This window comes from Myxocyprinus asiaticus, chromosome 5, assembly GCF_019703515.2.
Source record: "Myxocyprinus asiaticus isolate MX2 ecotype Aquarium Trade chromosome 5, UBuf_Myxa_2, whole genome shotgun sequence".
NCBI lineage: Eukaryota > Metazoa > Chordata > Actinopteri > Cypriniformes > Catostomidae > Myxocyprinus > Myxocyprinus asiaticus.
Window position 1 is genome coordinate 37812329 of NC_059348.1, and position 22371 is coordinate 37834699.

Genomic DNA, 22371 nt, shown 5'->3' on the forward strand with positions numbered 1-22371 from the left:
CGTCTCAGGAAGAAGGGGCGCTGATGAGCCTTCTTCACACCGGTCTCAGTGTGGACAGACCATGTGAGTTCCTCAGTGATCTGGACACCCAGGAACTTGAAGCTGCTGACTCTCTCCACTGGTGTGCCATTGATGGTGATGGGGCTGTGTTCTCTTTCTCTCCTCCTGAAGTCCACCACAAGCTCCTTTGTCTTACTGACGTTGAAGGAGAAGTTGTGCTCCTGACACCAGCGTGTCAGATTGTGCACCTCTTCTCTGTAGGCTGTTTCATCATTGTCAGTGATCAGACCTACCACCGTCGTATCATCAGCAAACTTAATGATGGCATTGGAGCTGTGTGTTGCCACACAGTCATGTGTGTACAGGGAGTACAGGAGTGGGCTGAGAAAACAGCCCTGTGGGGCTCCAGTGTTGAGGGTCAGTGATGAGGAGATGTCACTGCCCATTCTAACCACCTGGCGTCTGCATGACAGGAAGTCCAGGATCCAGCTGCACAGCAAGCTGTTTAAGCCCATAGCCTGGAGTTTCTCATCTAGCTTGGAGGGCACTATGGTGTTGAATGCTGAGCTGTAGTTTACAAACAGCATTCTCACATATGTGTTCCTTTTTTCCATTTGGGAGAGAGCAGTGTGTATCGTAGATGCAATGGCATCATCAGTGGAGCGGTTGTTGTGGTAAGCAAACTGCAATGGGTCTAGAGAGAGAGGCAGCACAGAGCAGATGTAATCTCTGATTAGTCTCTCAAAGCATTTGCTGATGATGGGGGTCAGAGCAACAGGACGGCAGTCATTTAAGCAAGTGATTTTGGATTGCTTTGGTACAGGCACAATGGTGGGAGTGGGGACTACAGACAAAGAGAGGGAAAGGTTGAAAATGTCCGTAAAAACACCAGCCAGTTGGTTCGCGCACGCTGTGATGACACAGCCCGGAATGCCTTCTGGACCCGCGGCTTTACAGATATTCACCCATCAGAAGGATCGGGTTACATCCGCTACAGAGACGGAGAGTGAACTAATCTCTGTAGCTTCCCGCGAGGGCGGCGTTATTTCCCTTGAAACGTGCATAAAAAGTATTAAGCTCATCCGAGAGTTTTTATTCCCTTTAAAGTCCTCCTCATATAAAAGCACTACTGGTTCACAAGATTGTGCATAGTATTTTTTTATTTTTTATTCTGTTCTTAAAATTAAACAATATATAAAGATTATATATATATATATATATATATATATATATATATATATATATATATATATATTTTTTTTTTTTTTAATGCATCAAACTGGTTTTTGCACCCACACTTTATCTTGTTCATCAGTTTAATCGGTTTAGAAATACATTTTACCCCACACTGTACAAACTCCATTTGCTGCTGGTCACTGACCTAAGTCAAATTTTAGACCCATAAGATGTAGAAATCACCATGTGGAAGATGAGAAGACATCTGTCAGCTGAGATAAGGCACAAATTATTTCAGAGCAGAATGGCAGCCTTTCACTGCACAGGCACACAGTGGTTTAAAAACCAAAAGCCTTTGAAGTTTGATTATTCATATTAGAGCTGGCAGAGTTAAATGAGAGAAAAGTTAACTGGAAACTCAAAGTAAAACTAGGGGAAGGAAAACCCAATCCCCTCAAAGTCTGGTTATTATAATTTATTATTATTATTATTATTATTATTATTTAATTGATTGGATTAATTATTTTTTTTTTAAATTATATTTATTTTTCACACATTATACATTTACACATATACAGTGAAATTCATTTTTTCACATATTAGCAGTACATATACAACCATTGCACATACAGTGCTGCCATTTTTATGTCCAAAACAGCTCAACCTATAGGAATGATGCCTGTACACATTTGTTGCAACCTGGTTGTTTGCTACCCAGCCTGCAGAAGCAAGAAGCACTGAAAGGGATTAGATAAATGTTTTCCAGGAATATTTTAAGGAAATGTGTGAGATGTGCTGGGGCATTCATGCTTTAAATTGAGTGAAATCACATATGGATCACATACACACTTATTGTTAGGCTTCAGTGTGATCATCCCCCTCCGATGTCCTCTTTCCATGCTTAGAATTGAGGAGCAACTCATGTGCTAGAATCTTGAAGAGTCATCTATCGCAAAGCACTACAACCTTAATGGTAGAAAGACCTTCGGACTGAAGAATCAATTATGTTGTAAAAAGAAACAGTGAAGTGGGTGATATATAGAGGACACACTTATATCATTAAAATCCTTTTGAAGAAGAAGAATAAAATCTCAGTGGACCTCCCTCAGGGTTGTGTTCTTTAGAGAAAAGGAATTTATTTTTTTTTGTCCTGGGTAATGTAATTTAAGAGTTTAGACCCCAAGTCTCTGCACACTTCAACTGAAAGTAAAATGTTCACATGTTCACAACTTAAAACTTTTTCAGTCATATTCCTCATAAGCAATTACTGTATTAATGAATGAGAGATTGATATAAGTTGCCTACTTATGTAAGCAATAAAAGTTCTCATACAGAATTTCCAGAAATGTGTTCTTACCCTCGCTTTGCCACATTCTACGTACTCTCTAAGGTACATTCTATAAAGGTGCGCAATGTTTCTAAGGTCACAGAGAGATATGTGGATGTGCAGTTTTGGTCTGTTCTAAATAAAATTGTAAATTCAGGGTTGCTACAATCATGGACAGTCTGGAAGTTTCATGTAATTAAAAAATTATGATTTCCATGCCTGGAAAAGTCATGGAAATTTATTAAATCTTAAAAGTCATGGAAAAATCATGGGCATTTCTATAGTAAGTATAGTTTACCTCTGAGCTATAAATATCTTATCGGCTGTATTGCTTGCTTGCAACCCATAGTAATTTCTGATCTTTGATAAGATTGTTCTTTTGAGTCAATGAATAGGTCAAAACAGTTCACAAAACTGAGTGATTTGTTAGCAAATCTGCCTAAATCAAAAAATGTTTTTACAAATCACAGTTATCACAAATGACTGAAAAAATCATGAAAAATCAAGGAATTTCTATAGTCAAAAAGTGTTGGAACCCTGTAAACATAGAATACCTATAATTGGGAAGTTATTGATGAACCATAATGGACTACTTGCACTGAGCCTCATGACTGACTTACGCTTTGAAATAATACAGCCTGCTAACTTTCTGTTTTATGTGTTTACATGTGCCATAGTTGCCTAGTTCTCGAAACGCCACTTAAAATGAGTGTTCGAAGAAAATTTTAAAGTAAAATATTTTCAGAGGCAGGAGAAGAAATATTCAATGGAAGAACCGTTTTCATAGCTTTAATTCAGCCCAAGCCCATCTGAGAAAGCAATGGCTGGTAAACACTCAGCGCATTTAACAGTTTCTCCTCACTCTGATGTCTGCAGCAGATCAGCTTGAACTGCAAATGACAGAAGGTTGAAGGAGATTAGTAAAGGGTGTCAGCACCAGCGCTCTTTGTATAAAACAACTACATGCTTCAAACACTGCAGTACTCCATGCGTGAGGGAGGGGATAGACCTGATGAATGGATGCATCGCTGCATTTTTATTAAATGTATGTTTTAATCTTTATTTTGTGTCACTGTTTCAGATAAGTATATCGTAATATGTTGAAATGTAAACGCATAAGTAGTAGAGTTGCCAAAAATAATGAGTTATAACGTCTGAAATAGATTAAATATATGTAGTGTCGTTAAATACATTTTAGGGCAGTTATTTATGTATTTAATTGAATAATGAAACTGCTTCATTCTATTCTGACTGTTTTTTAAAGTCAGAGTAAAAGAACGGCTAATGTATTTATAAATAAATAAATCGCTGACATTTAACCAAAAAATAATCATTTGTATGGTGGAATTTATTGTTGAAGCTCAACAGGTCTGAAATATCATCAATGACTGAAACACGTGTTAATGAGACGGCCTGACTGCTGCAGGTTATATATGTTTGATATATTGTTCAGGAGCTGAGTGTCGCTATATTTGAAAAGGAAAAAATATATTTAGAGGTGAATTTCAGCAAATTCTACATTTAAGACATCATGTTAGTGCCAAAAACATGATTTATTTAAAAAAACTGACAGCCCTAAACAAGAAATAATCGGCATGTAGGTGTGCTGAACGCTGTAACCAGAAACGCCTGAGCTGCACTACGTACAACTTGGAAGAAGTTGTGCAAGTAGTCCATTTCTGCATGAAAATGTTTACACACAGGTTTTGCACACAAAAATGCACGGTTAGTGAATGAGGCCTTAGATGAAAACTCATTAAAGCAAAATCTAAAAAAATAATAGCTTTAGAGTGAAATGTAGTAGATTACATTGAACTATAAATATACCACTTCTAAACTAATGTACCTGTTCTTTCATGTGTTGCAGCTGCTCGTTGAAAGACTAAAGCACCAAATCTTAAATAGAGAAGGATAATGCTCCGTGAAGAAGTGAAAGTCTCATTCACGAAGACTCCATTATTGATATTCCTTATGGATAAGGTTTTAGTCTATTACTTTTAATTTTGTCAGCAGTAATCCAATTTAAACAAGTCTAAGCAATTCAATTTCCATTTACCAAATTTTAAGAATCCTGTTGCTTAGAAATAAACCTGGTGCATTTTTACTGGAACACAACTATCTTTGATATACAGCATTTAATACAGCATACATTATTCTTCAAAGACAGACATTTGAGGTATTCTCTGTAGACCATATCTGTTCTGCCACTGTATTGTTCTTTATGTTGATATGCAGTGCTTAATGGCAGTTTACTACTAGACTAGACTACATTCTGTAGATTCACATACATTATAAAATATCTAGATTCTAAATAACTTTGTAAGTAATATGGGCCTTTTTGGCATGAAATCATTGACCCTATTTTCAAGTTTTAGACCCCATTGTCCTTCTAGAGAGCCAGGGACATTCTCATTCTTGAGAGCATTTGATTGGACAAAAATCTGTGTAGTGTCACATGAGTCATTAATATTTTTGTCTCATTTTAAATTGTACATCTGCTAAAAGTGAATATTGTCAATGTTTAGGAGTCCACTAGCATATAGATGACCACAAAGCTAAAAGATATGGACTAAAACACACAAAACTCTAATTTTGATTTCATGGGGTCTTGAAAGACACATGATCATTTATCTTTTACAATATACATGAAAATGTGGGAAGCCGTTGAACAGCTGCCTTTATTCATCGTATTGTAAAAATGGTTTTATTAGTTATATTATTTGAGTGGTTTAAAGCTGCACTATGTAAGATATTTTGGTTAAAAATTGACAAATTGCCATTATTGATCGAGTACATAAACAATCAGTGTTCAAAACAATGTCCTTACTTTACCCCAATTCACTACGGTAAGCATATAAAAAAAAAAATTGTATTTTGAGCTGTCGGGTTCGATTTGGTGCAAAATCGCTGGTTTATGACGTTCATCCTTGCGTCATTGCGTCATATCCGCACACAGGAAAGAAGAGCCGGCCATCTCATGTTCCAGCTGAAGAAACTAACTACGCTGTTCAGCTCAGTTCAGTAACACCCACACAGTTCAGGGCAGCATTGTTGCAATCTAGATGGTTGTTTACCTGCTATAATGCTTGGATATGTTTTCTGGTAGGGTGGTTGGAGCTTATATTACTTGTCATGCTTTTATGAATCGAACAGTACTCATGAGTTAACCGATCGTGATTTGTTTTCGTTGTCCGGTGAAGTTACTGTGACATGTTTAATATGTATGACTTCTGAAACTGACTTCTTGTAACTGTTATATTGCATATTTAAGCATATCATTTTTACATTTAATAAAGTATATTTTATCCCATCATTACTGAATTCTTGTTTTATGTTTTTAGTTTATGGTGTTATTGTGTGCATTGCATAGAAGTTACTGAGGCTGGACAGTATAGTATAAAAATAATAAAGTCTTCTATTGAACTCGTATCAGCCATATCACAAGTTTAACCTCTTAAATTGAAAATTGTAGTACAATTCAAACATTAATAGTAGATAAAACACTTGAATAATCATATTAAGATCTACTGGTGGTGGCTGAGGAGAGTCCCCGGTTCTCTGTTTAAAAAACCTTTGAGTGTAGTGTCAGAAAAGCGATTTAAGTGTAAAATTCATTCAAATATGTAAATAAGAGTGTTGTTTATCTTCATCAAATCAAGTAATATTTCCGTTTCAAATGTTTAATCATATAAAATAATATCAACATGAAAATAGCTTGTTATGACTCCAGCTCCAGTCATGATCACACACAGGCGATGTCCAGTTAAGCTCAAATTGGGAGATTCATCCGCCAGAAGAGCAGTGCCGAAACACGACTGACGTAATATATGCTTCCACAAAGTGCTTGCAATTTTAAGTTTCACCCACAGATGTCGCTAGAGAGCACAAAGTGCAGCTTAAAATGAAGCTTTAATATAAAATGCTTTTTCGTAAAGTTTATTTAAACTCATACAAAAAGTAACAGGAGAATGAGGTAGGCATTAAAATGTAATAAATCTAGTTTGCATAAATTTTATTTTCAATTAGGCAGGGAAGTGAGGAAGAATATTGGGGTGAGGTGAGGAGCTGTATTTTTAGACAAAGCCAGCCAGAAGTGTCAGGACCTGCATAAGTAGTTCCCAGTTCTTCTATCTCCAAAGTTTCAGCTTCATGACCCCCCAAGCCCCTCTTCTGTCAGTGTGGTTGCCAAGGAAACAGGTGTCAGGCCTAGATGAAGGGCATTGAAAATAGATGGGCTCTCAGGTCTGCTGCACTCACTCTCCTGTGCTTCACATGAGGTGTGGTCTACACTGTTAACACTGATGTTTTGGAGATGCAGCACAAGAGTCTTCTGTGTTCAGACACGCATTCTGAGTTTGTGTGCTGTTTTGCACAAAAACATGAGCAGCATCCAAATTCTCATCCTTTTAGAGTATGCACAGCATTTGTTGAAGGACTTGTTGAAAGAATTCTCTACCTTTTAAAGCTGAAGTGTGTAATATCTGCGCCACTAGCATCACAAAATGAAATCTTAAAAAAAAATTAAAAAAAATGCAAAGGCTTTCCAGAATATTCCTTCCATCTGCTATTGGCTGAAAAAACAAAGTACCGCGACAAACTCACGCCATTGGTAGCAGGGGGGACATGTTAATGTGAATGTCATCATTTATATTTTCATGTAGAAATTCAGAAGATGGTGTAATTCATATCAAAAGCAGTCTCAACAGTGAATTAATTGTCGTATTAACTGTACATTTTGTTAAAAAATTAACAGGAGGCATTAGGATAAGCTGTCAAACATTTTGCTGCAGGGCTAACATTAGCTAACAAACACATTTGATCATCAGCCATCTGCGCGTTCCCGTGCGGCTGCACCGGTATGAAGATTTCAGCATTTTTTACCTTCTCTAAAATGCCTGGTAAAACAATCCCGGGTTAAGGTTAAAATTTTGTGAATCTGAAATGTCTGGGAGCCCTTGGTTTTAATTATCATTGTTTCTCAATTTCTCCATGTGTCTGAAAATGTTGGTCATGTGAGAAGTTACCAGAAAAATACGTACTTCACAATTTAAGATTACACTGACTTTTGCATATGGACAGATGCATGTTTTTCCCCAAGCATTAAATGCAATTATGTGTTTATTTACCCATGTAAAAGAGAAACAAACCAGCATGTTTTCTTCTGATAAGGGAAATTAGTTCACAAGCATGTAATTTTGTGATTTGAACAGAGTGAAGGAGAGAAGTTGTGTTTTTAAGTGTTGTTCAGACACTGCAGCCTCTCGTTTCGGAACATATTTACATATTTTAAGGAGGGGCATAAAAAAAGATGTGAATGGATTGTCCATATTTTCAATTCAAGAGTTTAAAATAGGATTACAGGCTCGCTAATGTCACAAATTGTGTTGTAGGTAGGCTAATTCAGGCATTCCAGTCAATTTCCTTAAATAATCCCAGATAGGCTACAGCATGTGTTCATGATTAATTTTTCTTGATAATTAATCAGCACAGCTATACTGTAAATTTTCTGATGGGTTATTTATGTGTGACGTCATTGTGTCAATGCAGTGAGTTTACGCACCCATCTCTGGGATCTCTAGAGACATCCCTTATCCTGTGCGAATTGGCAGTAAACATTACAGATGTCCACAGCAAAAAATTATTTACAGTCAGACATTTGTCCAGGAAAACGAATCACGTCCTAATAGGGCTTTACTTAATAGCACCATCTACTGTTGGATATGGTAAATACATTCAGTCTGACTAGAAACAGGTATAAAAGGTATCCCCTCTGGAGATAAAAAATGAATGACCACAAGGGGAGACATTAAAGGCAGAGGCAGGAAAATGTCTCTCATCTCCGTCTCTCTAGACTTTCATCAGGTAATTTTACAGGTATTTTCTCTGCTTTGTAAATCAGTCAAATTTATTAATGTAAATAAAATGATATTTTGAATAGATGCAGCTGGTGGCCACACCAGATACTGACTGTTACTTTTGATTTTGACCACCCCCCCTTTGTTCATGGACACAGTATTCCATTTCTGTTAGTCACATGTCTGTGAAACTTGTTCAGTTTATGTCTTAGTTGTTGAATCTTTATGTTCATACAAATATTTACACGTTAAGGTTGCCGAAAATAAAAGCAGTTGAAAGTGAGAGGACGCTTCTTTTTTTTGCTGAGTTTATATATACACACACAACAAAAGTTAGTTTCGGTCCTAGAATCTGACTGGACGAGAGACGTTCCATGAGCACTGATGGTCTCACACCATCAGCACTCGGATGCTTCACTGTTTGTATAACTTCGCTTGTGTTTGTGCCGTTCTAAACTAAAGTGTAAGAGCAGTGCATATTTTTACATATTTTTACTTTTTACATGGCAGCAAAAGATCATTTTTGTGTATAATATGAGCCAGTTAGGTGACGTGAAGTGAATCCGCGTCAGCCAGTGTTTACATACAACAGCTCTTCGTGATCGCTTGCATTACTTCTACACTACAAAAGCTAGGAAATATCTTTAAATGGCTTTAAATGAACAACTTCAGCATTACGGCTCATCACAGCTGAGAGACACAACAGACTGATTAATTACACAACTCAAGGCACTTACCTCTTACCGGAGTTTCCACATCGGAGAGGGCATTTGCAGAGGACATTGCGGTTTCTGTAGTGAAAGACTCCTGCGCACCGGCTACTGTGAAATAGTGAGAAATACCCCCGTTTGAACGCTATTTTTCCACTGAGAAAGCTGATCTTCAGAAAGCTGACAGCGTCTCTGTTTGGGAGTGGCAAAAGTGATGGCAGATGCGCTTTCTCTCTCTCTCTCTCTCTCTCTCTCTACTCACACACACACACACACACACACACACACACACATACACACACACACGTCCATCCTTGTTTATCCAGTAACTTGTTAGAAACAGCACAAGCCATGATACTATTTCTGAAGTGAAATTTTTGAATTGCTAACGGAGGCTTTGACGCATCATTTGGTTTGAACCAGCAACAGCAGATTCTGATCCACTGTGTAAGAAAGTAGTTCCATGCACAAATGCGTTTTTATGACCGTACTCAGTTTTTCCTAATTTTTTAAAATTTACTTGTTCATTGAACTGTTGAATATAAGCAATATCACACTCGCAAACATGCAGTATGGCCCTAAATCAGCACTGCTGTGATTACGTACGGCCGAATCACAGCAGTGCTGATGTAGGGCCATATCACACTCTTGCTCGTTTGATATTGCTTAATATTATATATATAATCTTTCAATAATAACTGATTTAGAAGGTACCCTCTTTTCAGGATTTATCTGTTAACATTTTCAGGGCATTTTGTTAACTTTAAGCTGGTGAGCATTAAATCTTAAAGGGACAGTGCACCCAAAATGAAAATTCTGTCGTCACTTCACATTTTCATGTAATACAAACTCACGACTTCTTTCTTTCTTACTCTAAAGGAGATATTGGCAGAATGTTAATCTCAGTATTCACTTTCATTGTATGGTGAAAAAAAAAACAAAAAAAAACAGTGAAAACAAATGGTAACTTAGACTAACATTCTTCTTTACATCTCCTTTTTGCTACAAAGAAGAGTGAAATTCATGTGGGAAACAACATGAGGTTGATTAATGATTATAAAAATTACATTTTTGGGTGAACTATCCTTTTAACTACCTGTTTATGTTCTTATTAAAGTTATTTGCCAAGAACTTTAAATGTAAGTCAGCACATGACTGCATTATGTTTTGCTGGGAAAAAAAGAGACTGAAGAGAAATGCCATAATGTAGATTGTATACTTAAAACTAGAGGAAAGAATTGAGAAAAGTTGCCCCTTGTGAGATTTAGGTTAGATAGTTTCTCATGCAGTTAAACAGTTTCTGAATAATTTAGAACAAAAGAACAAAAAGAGAGCTGGATAATGTCTTTGTTTATCTACAATCAATTGAAATAAAAGACTACTTTTTTGAGAGGTTTCACTGAGAAACTAGCGCTTAGCACTGTTTTGAGACTGCTCAAATTTCTGCAGTGCCACGGAGCACAACTTGCAGCGCTTTCCATTAAAATCGACACAAATCATTATCAAAGGACATCGATTATTTACTCTAGTCATCACTGGATGATATACAGTATTGTGTATATGTATCCTTTATATAGCCTACACAATGTATTTCAGTTACAAGGATGTCTTTTGTGTTTTGACCGCTTGAATGAAACCTATTCAAGGCTACTTACAGAGAAATTGCATAAAATGTTGCCATTACTAATCGTACAGTTTGCACAGTTACGCCGATTCCATTCACTAACTTCACTAATGCAAACTCATCAACATCACTGTTCATTCTTGAAGAAGTACAAAAACCTTCCTAGCTTTTGTGTGTATGGTGACTAGATTTACAACTTTGGACCACCACCTGCACCACATCGACACGTCCTTCAGTATTAAGTACAGTAAATGTTGTAGCACCCCCTTGTGGTCTCCCAAAGCTATTACACCACATTACATTAAATGTAAGGCAAACTGACAGTGAATTGGAGAGCACACAAATGATGCTTCTTTAAATGTCAGCTAATGTTAATGTTTTCATGCCTCAAAAATGTACTGAGAAAATAGCGTGCCTATCAGTTATAAATGTATGTATGTTTGATGAACTAACAGCAACTGTGAAAACAATTTACTCTGGTGTTGTTAAACAAGTACAGTTTAACCCCAAGGAGCCACTTTCTTGGTACCTAATCGTACGGCTCCTCAGCTCCCGAGGTGTTATAGGATAGTAAGGTGTCCACTGGTTGCACACTTCAGAATATCAGCAAATGCAGTTGGTCATTAGGGTATTGTTGCCCACTGTTTCATGAATACTGAGCATTTGGACATCCTTCTGATTGTTTTTTTGCATGACATGTTAGGAAATTACGAAAATTCATTACAAATGTGTGGGTTTGGTACTTTTAGCCCCGAGGAGCTAAGCAGTATGAAGTCGGCAGTGACAGACCAGACTTTGAATCAGTCTACTGTGTCGCCAGATCATGTAACCTTTCGAAAAACTGCCAAAAGAGTCCGTCCAGCTGGCAATATCCCGGACCTCCTGGGCAACTGCTGTAAATTACTGCCCAGTCCGACTCCCTGCTGACTGAGGAACAGTATTCAGACTGTGTGTACCCACTAGCAAAAGCAGCCCACCTGCTCATGGGATCCCAGGTCTGGGGCATTTCTTCAAAGCTGACGGTAGGAACAGGACAAAGGTGGCTTTAACAGGGCAACAAAAGCGTCTCGCATTCGACTGTTGGTCTAACTATATAGAATTTGCCAAAATGGACATGAAGAGCAACCAGAATATCTGACTGGTACAATCCAGAGAGGAACTGTGTGCTAAATCCAGGTCACTGACTATTGGACATGCTATTTGGCTTGACACTGTGAGTGATATAGGCCATCGCTATATATTACCATGGGTTTATTTAGCCATGTTGTGATGCCGTGCCATCTTCCATTAATGCTGCTGTGCTGGTTTATTATTGCTAGATAGCCGATATGGTTCGGAGAAAACAAATTATAGTTTAAGTGTAAATTATAGTAGTCAATCTGTCTCCTTGACTCATTGACTTGCTGTTTAAACCTAAGCATTTGTTTCACCTCTGTGCCTTTTGAAATAATGAAACAATACATCTAGTGACTGATAATTGTGCATGCATATACCGTGAATTCTGCAGGACTCTTCTTTTTTAGTTTTTCTTTTGGTTTCATTAATTCATTCATTCATTCATTCATTCATCCATACATACATTCATACATACATTCATTCATTTCTTTTCTCATGCATGATGATCATTAACCATCACTAATTATTCAAAACCCTTTGCAATTACCAGGCACAGGACAATTGCTTCTCCAATCACACGTTTTAAGCAAACACTCTTGATACGCTTCAAATACAGAGCAGTCCATTGCCATTTAGGAGGTAATAAGACACTAGATCCCTAAGGAAAAGTGCTTGGTACTCCTGGCAATGGAAGCTGAATCTCAATACCTCTCCGCCACATCTCCTTTTCTCTCTCGCTTCCTGCACCTGCCAAGCGGCTGAAGCTTTTGCACTGTCATGGAGATGTCAACAGCATTACAGGCCAAGCTAGCAGCCACCTCAGCGACAACCATCAAATCCCTCTGAACTCCTTCCAAATCCATCTATCTTCCTAAGCCCCCACCCCCACATGGGCGGCAGTTATTCGGCTTGGCTGAAGGTTCTGTTCTCATTTCTGTGAGCTCTGGAGGGCATGTTTCATTGCTTCTGTACCCATTTTTGAGCCTGACATCCTGCTGAAATGCAAATGTTTCCCACAAGACACTCCTGTCTATTTCGTCTAGCTTTGCCTTCCATTGCAGGTCTCCTCTCTTGACTCACAGCTGCTGGGTCTCAGTTTCATCTGAGCCTCCTACAGTTTATTAACTTATAACTGGGTTGCAGTATGCTTTGCATCGGTTGCCTTCAAGTTTGTCTTGAAATGTATTTATTTTGTACAAAATGGCACAAAGTCACACTTGTGGTGTTCCCGATCAAAAATGACCGGCCTATAAAAATTGCTTATAAATCTCTTATGCTATATTATCACCAAATATTGGATTTGATCTTTTTGCCAACTTGTTTTCTTTCAATTAGCACAGGTTTTGTATTTCTTTTTGGAACTTTTTGATCATAGGCCTCATTGACCTGAGCTTATGCACCTCCGTTTTTGAGTGAAAAAAGCATTATTTGTAGATAATTTTGGCAATATTAAATAAAATATAAAACATTCTGTACTATTTATCACAATAGTGTGCTTTAATGTTTAACCAGGAAGTTTGTTTTGAAATGCTTTTATTTTGTACAAAATGGTACAAAGTCACACTTTTTGTGTTCCAGATCAAAAATGATCGGCGATTGAAAATTATTGGGGGAGATAAAAAAAATAAGTGAAAAATTGTTCAGGAGCATGTTCATCATGTTCACATATGTGCATGTTTGTTTGCAAACATAAAGTCCTCGGACCTGTGCATGCACACACAAACACACACATGCTCATGTACACGCACAAACTTTTTTTGAGTATTACATGCTTGCTTTTTCACAGAGATGAACTTTATCCTACCCTGAACTGCATCCAACATCCATCCAACATTACCACACACACACCAGAACTGTCTTTGCCATACAGTGGCCCCTCTCCAATAGAATCTTTCTTTGATGATCTTTCTTTCATCAAGTATTGTATTTCAAATGCAGATTAGCAAAAAGCTATTGTCAAATATGTGCATGAGGACACAAAAACACCAGGTGTTCATTGATTTGGTTTGTTGTTGATTAGAAAATATTACAGAAATATGAACAGTGTTGGTATTTTTGTTCCATATGTTCTTTATATGACAGTGTTAATGTGTAAATAGGCCAGTTTTCTTTGTCACAATGGTCAGATTTGACAGAGAACACCACAAGTGTTACTTTGTGCCCCTTTTCAGAAAATAAAAGCATTTCAAATTAAAAACATTTCAAAATAAAAGGCCTGTTTTTGTGATCTTCCCTATTCATTTTCAATGGTCAGTCATCTTTGACCGGGAACAACACAGTTTCATAATTTCTATTGATTCTGTTGGAGAATGGTCACTGTGGGCAAAGACAGTTCTGGTGTATGTGTGTGTGTGCGTGCCTGCGTGCGTGTTTGTGTGGTAATGTTGAATGGATGAGTGGGTGTTGGATGCAGTTCATTTGGAGATAGAATTGTTCCTAATTCAGAGACAAATGGAAAGAGATTCACAAATAGAAAGTTGGTTCAGAAATAAATTGAATGAGATCCACAAATACATGTAAGGAGTTTCACAAAAATAAAGTGAATTCACAAATAAATAAAATGAGATTTGCAAGTAAAAAAATTATTTACAAATATATTTTTTAACTCACAAACACAAGCATTCATTTGTGAATCGTGCGCATTTATTTGTGGATCACTTGCTGTGCATTTGTGGATGGCAGAATTCTGAAACATTTATTGCATGAGAGCTGCGGGCAATCAACAAATAGGTTGACTCCACCCATCATCTACTCAAGCCAATCGGATAAAGGCCACATTACTCTGACCAATCGTAGCACGTACTGTCTTCAACCAATCACGCTTCGTTTTTCTATCAGGGTGGGACCAGAGTCACAGCGCTTTCATGAGCATGGAATCAAGCACTTACAGATAATCTCCAAGGCCGCAAACTCTAAGAAACGGATGCCATCAGAGGAACACTGTGTTCCATTACGACTCATACATTTGACATTGCGTACTGCTAACGCATATGGCGAGTGTCCTTCCACACGACCTAGTTGAAACCTCTCTACAATAATGCCAATATTCTAATATTGGCTATGGTGTTTGAGCCCTGCCCTTTTAGGCGCGAAACAGTCCGCTATAAAAACTCACACGAGACACTCACACTTTTTCAATAAAGGGCTTTCCCACTTCAAAGCCCACATATTTTGCACAACCGCTTCCCAATGGTGAGCGGCGCATTATATCTTGTAATGAATTACAAAGATTGCAAAAAGATTACAGTGCTTGTTGCACATGCACGAGAAGCTCACACTTTTTCAATTAAAGCTTTTCCACTTCAAAGCATCATTATGCGCAACCACTTCACAATGGTGAGCCAAATTGTCCTTTGTCCTGTTACATGGACGCGTGGCGAGCTCTTACTGGAATTCTGACTGGGTGCTTAAAAAATGATCGAACATGATGAGGAGGAGGGCATGGTCGGGCCATGATGGAGCACGACCAGTGCTGAATTAGCTGATCAGCAGGAGATCGAGATAAGGGGCAGCCAGAGACGCCGGTTCGAGAGAGAGACGCACGCGGCCGCGTTGCATGTGTGTCTGTTTGTTTATGTTTTATGTTGTTTTAAGTTCATTTATATCATTAAACCTTTATGTTGACTGTTCTGCCGGTTCCCGCCTCCTCCTTGCCCGTCGTTATGCTGTTACAGTGGTGCCGAAACCCGGGAGGGAGGAGGGATGTGCTGTCGTGGAGTCCTCGCCACTGCCATCCACCAGAGGAGCAGCCGTGGCCGTCTGCCTGGGGATGGAGGGGTCGCTGCCGGCTGCCGAAAGCCGGAGGAACTGCGGGGAGGAGTGGTTCCATCTGCCAGAAGACGCACCGGTGTTATGAGCCAAAATTCACAATCTTCTTGCAAAGAACGCAATAGAGGTTGTTTCATGTGAATTAATAAGCCTGCTGTCCCACTGCGTGAATGCATGGCAAGTCCTTACAGGCGTGTCAGAGCTGGTGTTTACAATGATCGAGCACAATCTGTGGTCCGATCACACGATATGCCGGTGTTGCGTGCACAGAGTGCGACACACAGTGGGATTTACAGCCATTATTTCCTCATTCTGGAGGTGGACGGCAGGCTTCGGCCCATTCTAGTTCTGAGACGCTTCAATCACGACCTTGCGATACGCCCATTCAAAATGTTAATTTAGAAACAGATCTTATCGCACATCCGTCCTTGGGACTGATTTGCGTCAATAGATCCGAAGGACACGTACTTCATGTACCAATTGCACCGCATTATAGGTGGCTTTTAAGATTCGCGTTCAAGGGAACTGCATATCAATTTAAAGTCTTTCATTTCAGACTGTCTCTGGCTCCACGCACATTCACGAAATGTATCGATGCAGCGCTCACACTATTGAAAATGAACGGTGTGTGTGTGTGTTTTGAATTACCTCAGTGATTGATTATTACTAGCCAATCAGAGGCACTACTGAGCAAACACAGAGACTTGCTGCTTTGCCATATGGAAAATCTTGTCTAATGTCAACTGGGCGAAAGCACACTTTTCCCCAGCCAGTAAATCTCCTTTTTTGGAGTTCATGCGTGTACATTTCATGAATGAGCGCGTACAGACAATTCTTTGGTGTTTGTTTCAGTTCAAACTGAAAAAAACATTACCACTAAAGTCATTTCACTTTTATGTGCATCGTGGTAACTCACCACTGTCTCACCACTGGCTGCTCTAGCAACATGGACAGTGCCAGCCTTCAACCAACAGGGTGTTATGCTGGGTCAAGTTTCAGAAAGAAAGTGCTGACCACACATGCATCCAACACAGGTTGGGGCATGGTGTGTAATGGATGCCCGACTTTTGACACCTGGAAACAGGTGCGAAAAGGCCATGACATGTCAAGCGCCTAGAGGTACTGGCTGGCTTTCTAGCTTTGAGAGCTTTTCATTCCGATATTGTGAATCACCACATTCTGATTTGTTCGGACAACACAACAGTAGTGGCGTATATATGTCACCATGTCGCGCTGGCCCACGTATGTCCGGCAAAACGCAAGTATGCTCTTCCCCCAGTGCGCCGCCTCCATTCTATCATCAGCAATGTCAGAGTGGACATGGAAACAGTTCTGTTAATTGCGCCAAAATGGCTCAATCAGTCCTGGTTTCTGGAGATGTTAGAAATACTGGACGGGCCTCCATGGGAAATACTGCTGAAGAAAGATCTTCCCTCTCAAACACAAGGCACGGTTTGGCATTCCAGCTAGAGCTGAGAAAAGCCTTCACATGTGGCCTTTGAACGGAGCATGCTAAACACTGCCAAAACTGATGCATTGCTAGAGTGCAATCCACGAGATGCTTCTACGTGCTGAAATGGAATATGTTCAATGATTGGTGTCTTTCACATGGAAAAGACACAGTAAACTGCCCCATACATGAAATTCTCATATTTCTTCAAGAGCGATTAGACAGGACTCGCTCCATCAACACTCAAATTTTATGAGGTGACTATATCTGCGTATCACGCACCTGAAGCTGGCGCCACTATAAGCATGATTTAATCATAAAGTTCCTTAGAGAAGCAAGACAATTAAATCCACCTTGGCCTGCTACAGTCCTGACTTCGAGCCTTTAGACTCTGTTGATTTGTGCATGCTCTCTAATAAGACCGCACTACTGCTGGCTATGGTCTCAGTAAAACGGGTCAGTGACTTACATGCACTATCAAATGACAATTTGTGTCTAGAGTTTGGCCCCGGTCTTTCAAAAGCCACTGTCAAACCCAGAAAAGGCTATGTGCCTAAGGTTCTAACTATGCTCTTCAGAGCGCAGGTGGTTCACCTTCAAGCCTTCTTCCCTCCTCCATTTAATTTGGATGAAGAACAATCCTTGATTTGTTATGCCCTGTGCGGGTGCTACACGCATACATTGAGCACACCCGCCAGTTCAGACTGTCTGATCAGGTCTTTGTGTGCTATGGAGGACGCAAGAAAGGAATGTCCGTCTCCAAGCAAAGACTTTCTCTCTGGATTGTTGATGCGATTGCCCTGGCTTATGAGTCGCAAGGTAAGATTTGCCCAATTGTTTTGCAGCAGGATGTTTTTTTCAAAACACATTCACAAGGTTTTACAACCTAGACGTAACATCTCTCTCTTCAGAAGTCCTCTCTGTTTAGAGCGCTTGCTATTTCGTTTGCCAAACGTATACTTATGCCCCTCCCTTTAAGTATGGGCTCTCCATCATTTTACACAACCTCCTGAATTCAGGCCATTTTAATTTACCATAAAGCAGAGGTGGGCCATCAGTGCCAGCAAGGCCTTCTCTGCTGGCCTAGAGATTGTCAGAATCAGAAAATTATATTTTTATAATTGAATATATATTTCATTAATTCTATATGTATTTTACAAAGTTCATTCCCATCAGTCTATTAATAGTATTAACATCATTTCATTGCTCCTCTCTCCCTCAGTTGTGCAGCGCTACTTCCATTGCAGCCATTTAAATTAGAGCTTTTATCCAATCAGATTTTCCACTGTGCTGTCTCTGGGTGAAAAATCTACTCTGAGGCCTTCGGAATTTCAAGTGAATCCCCTCTGCTGTTGAAGCAAATGGGGATGATGTTGTTGATTGTCATCTTCTTTAACCAATCAGATTTCGAGTTTGCCATGTTGGGTGTATTCTTTGACCCTCCAGAGCCTTCTAGCTGGCCTAGCTGCCTACGTCAGCATTTTTCACGTGGCATGATCAGAGGAGGAGCATTAGCTAACTGAAACTGAAGTACAACTAGCTAGCACGTAAACTTTCTTCCGTGTGATGTTTCTATTTTTAGATGTAGTGCTTTAGAATTTTTGTTAAGATTTTTACCTAGCCCTGTAGTTTTTTTTTTTAAATGCACAATGGCTGAAGGAGGAGAAGAAATGGATTTGGTGGCAGATTTACTGGCAAATCCTTTTTCGAGAAGGACCTTTCAAGAAAAGCTGGAAATTGTGAGAAAGGGTCGACTAACCCCACAGCTAGCAGGCCTGTCCCAGCCAGGGAAAGGATTTGTGCAGCACTTTCAATCGACCAACTATGAAAGATACACCTGGCTTACAGCGTCGAATGAACATTGCAAATTGTATTGCTGGGAATGCCTGTTATTTGCAACCGACCGATATGGTGTTTGGACCCACGCTGGGTTTGCAAACCTGAATTGCCTAACCAAGGCCACAACGAGACTTCAAAGCACGGCAGGAGACACCCGAGTGGATCTACAACTCAGCGAAAAATTGCGAAGGAAAACGGAGCTCCACAACAAAAGAGTAAAAAAAAATATGGAAATACTGAAAAGACTGATCGATTGTGTCATCTTTCTAGGTAAACAAGAGCTCTCATTTAGGGGACATGATGAAAGCAAGGAGTCCACAAATAGAGGTAACTATTTCAAGCTTATTTCCTTTCTGGCCGAGCACGACAATGATTTGCATTACCACCTTTCCACTAACAAAGTGTTTACTGGGACTTCAGGCAAAATACAAAACGACCTGATTAGTGCTATAGCTGAAGTGATGGGAGAGGAGATAAAAAGGAGATCAATAAAGCACATTTTGTCGCAGTTATGGTGGATGAAACTACAGATGTGAGTACTGCAGCCCAGCTGGCACTGGTGCTCCATTATGTGACAGACACTGGTGTCAAGGAGAGGGTTGTGTCGGTGGGCTTAACTAACACAACTACATAATAATAAACAAGCAGAGATGGACTTGTTGCTTTTCACAAGTTTTTAGTTGAACAGTCAGAACTCCCATTAGAATGCACACATCACATTGGATATTAATCCGCTTCATGACTCATTCATGTAGTGTAATAAAGTAGTGCCTTAAATGTACATATATTACACTTCCTCCCCCTTTAATCAATTAGTAACTAAATATCTAGGTCTGCAAAAATAAAAATGTTCAATATTTGCACAATAACATTACATATTCTTCACGGTTATACATAACAACAAACAGTAAACTTTTATTTCTTCTTTTGTTTTTCTCGACAGTCATTGTAACTTTGTTTCACAAGTCAAGCCTTTGAGGAGCTTTCCGCTGCCTCTCTGGATAACATCTTTCTAATACTTCAGAACTTAGCATTGGCAACTGAGTCTCTTTAACCACATTTGGTCGATCCTCACTTGCATTACTTTCAGATTCAAGAATGGTTGGTTCTGGAGTTGATTGTTCACTCACATTTGCTTCTTTTTCAGGCGGGTTCTCTGACTTCGGGTCTCCCCTCACCTGAGAATTCAGTATCTGGTCTGCATGACGTCTCCAGACATTGTCTTCAACATCCACAGAGTACATCAGCGGTCCATGTCTTGTGAATATCTTCCTGGATTGCCACTTGTCACTTCGATAATCACGAGCGAGAACAGGTTGTCCAACATGGAAACTCCTAGTTGTCTTCTTATTTATATGTTTGAACTGCTTGTTCTCCACATCACGGCGTACATCTGGTTTGAGAAGATCCAAGTGAGATCTCAGATTCCTCTTGAGAAATAACATCGCCGGAGTCTGGTTTGTAGTGCCGTGGACTGCATTTCGATATGTAAAAAGAAAGTTGTCGATCTTGTGTTGCAAAGTCAAATCTTCTTTCTCCATCGCTTTCATTGCCTTTTTGAAAGTCTGTACAAATTTTTCCACTAAGCCATTTGTGGCTTGATGGTATGGAGCAGATGTGTAATGTTTAATTCCATTTTTCTTCATGAAGTTTTGAAATTCTTCAGACACAAACTGCCTTCCATTGTCAGAACAGATTTGTTGTGGGATGCCATTTCTGGAGAATATGGTCCTCAGCACAGAAATAGTTTGTTCAGATGTTGTTGACTTCATTTTTATTACTTCAGGCCATTTTGATTGTGCATCAACTGCAATCAAAAACATGGAATCCATGAATGGTCCTGCAAAGTCGATGTGTACACATTGCCATGGAGATGAGGGCCATTCCCATGGATGCAGGGGCGCTTGTTGTGGTACGTTCTGCATCTTCTGGCATCCAGTACAACATTTTGTGATGTCCTCAATCTGTTTATCAATTCCTGGCCACCACACATAACTGCGGGCTAGGCTCTTCATTTTTACCCTGCCCAAATGTCCTTCATGTAATGCATCCAACACTCAGGTGTGCAGTTTTGGAGGAATCACCACTCTTGAGCCGCACATCAGTGTTCCTTGACACTTGACACATTGTGTGTGTTGATCGTCAGATGTTTATTTGATTAATCGTCAATCTCCATCTGTAAATAGGCTTGAGCCAAGTCAATTTTTGTAAAGCGTTCGCCTCCCACCAGGGACAATCCGGCTCCAAATTGACAGTGTTCTGATAATTTTCTCAATTCGGCCACATGTTCAGAAATGCTTGCATTCTGCTCTGATTTCGTTTGTGAAATTTAAATCTTTCAGCTATAACCAATGGTCTTGGGTTTAGATGCCCCTGTAGAGTATCTACTATTTGTTTAAATGTTTTATCCGCTGGCTTTTCGGGGGTTAATAGGCTCTGCAGCAGCCCGTAAGTCTTTGCTCCCATAACACTTAGCAGAACTGTGGCTTTCCTGTCGTCAGCTACTTCATTGGCTGCACAGTAAAGTTCCACTCTTTCAATATAAGTAGCCCAATCTTCAATGCTACCATCAAATGCAGCGATTGTTCCTATCATCGCCATTTTTCTACAGTTTCCCTTTACTTATCTGTATACGAAGTTTCTCTTTGTGCTCAATTACACTGTAGCTCACGCCTCCATTAGCTTGATTGGCGCTGCTCGTCAATGTGAGTGTCTAGCTCCGTTTTCTTCTCCAATCCTCTGTGTTTATGCAGTTTTTCACGACGTGTGAAACGCAGGTTCACATTAACTTTCCTCGTCGCCAATTTGTTGTGTCGGTGGCCTTAACTAACACAACTAAATACGGACTTGTTGCTTTTCACAAGTGTTTAGCTGAACAGTCGGAACTCTCATTAGAATGCACACATCACATTGGATATTAATCCGCTACATGACTCATTCGTGTAGTGTAATAAAGTAGTGCCTTAAATGTACATATATTACAGAGAGGTTTGTCAAATTTGAGGATGTTACGAGTGGCAAGCGGGCTGATGACATTGCTGCTCTCATTATCCAATTCCTGGAGGAACACGAATGCCTGGATAAATTTGTGGCACAGAGCTTTGATGGCGCTGCCGTCATGGCGTCTGGACTAAATGGGGTGCAGGCTAAAGTTAAGGTGAGGGCTCCTATGGCTTTATTTATACATTGCTATGCACATCGACTTAATTTAGTACTGACTCAAGGGGCATCGAACCTTAGAGAATGTAGGATCTTTTTTGCACATCTCAATGGCCTAGCTGCGTTTTTTTCCAGATCAACAAGGTGGCAATATAGTTCTAGATTGGTCAGCACAGTCTTTGAGAAGAGAGTTGCCCTAAAGGAGCTATTTGAGCACATATTAGAACACCATGATGAGTATGACGAGGATTCTGTGCTCTGTGCTGACGGATACAGTGCACATCTGGATGATTTTGAGTTTTGTTTTTTGCTTTCCACATTTCATGTGATTTTTGAGTATTCGGATG

At 39.5% G+C, this 22371-nt stretch overlaps 1 protein-coding gene across 4 annotated transcripts in view; it reads left to right on the top strand.

Moving 5' to 3' along the window:
* tnr (tenascin R (restrictin, janusin)) overlaps positions 1-22371 on the top strand; it is a 252997-nt gene that overhangs the window by 13363 nt on the left and 217263 nt on the right. Inside the window, exon 2 of one of the 4 annotated variants that reach the window (XM_051698725.1) lies at positions 19136-19192. The exons of the other annotated variants lie outside the window; for them this stretch is intronic. The gene's annotated coding sequence lies outside the window, so the exon portion shown is untranslated. The remainder of the gene's footprint in view (positions 1-19135; positions 19193-22371) is intronic. 4 annotated transcript variants of the gene reach the window in all.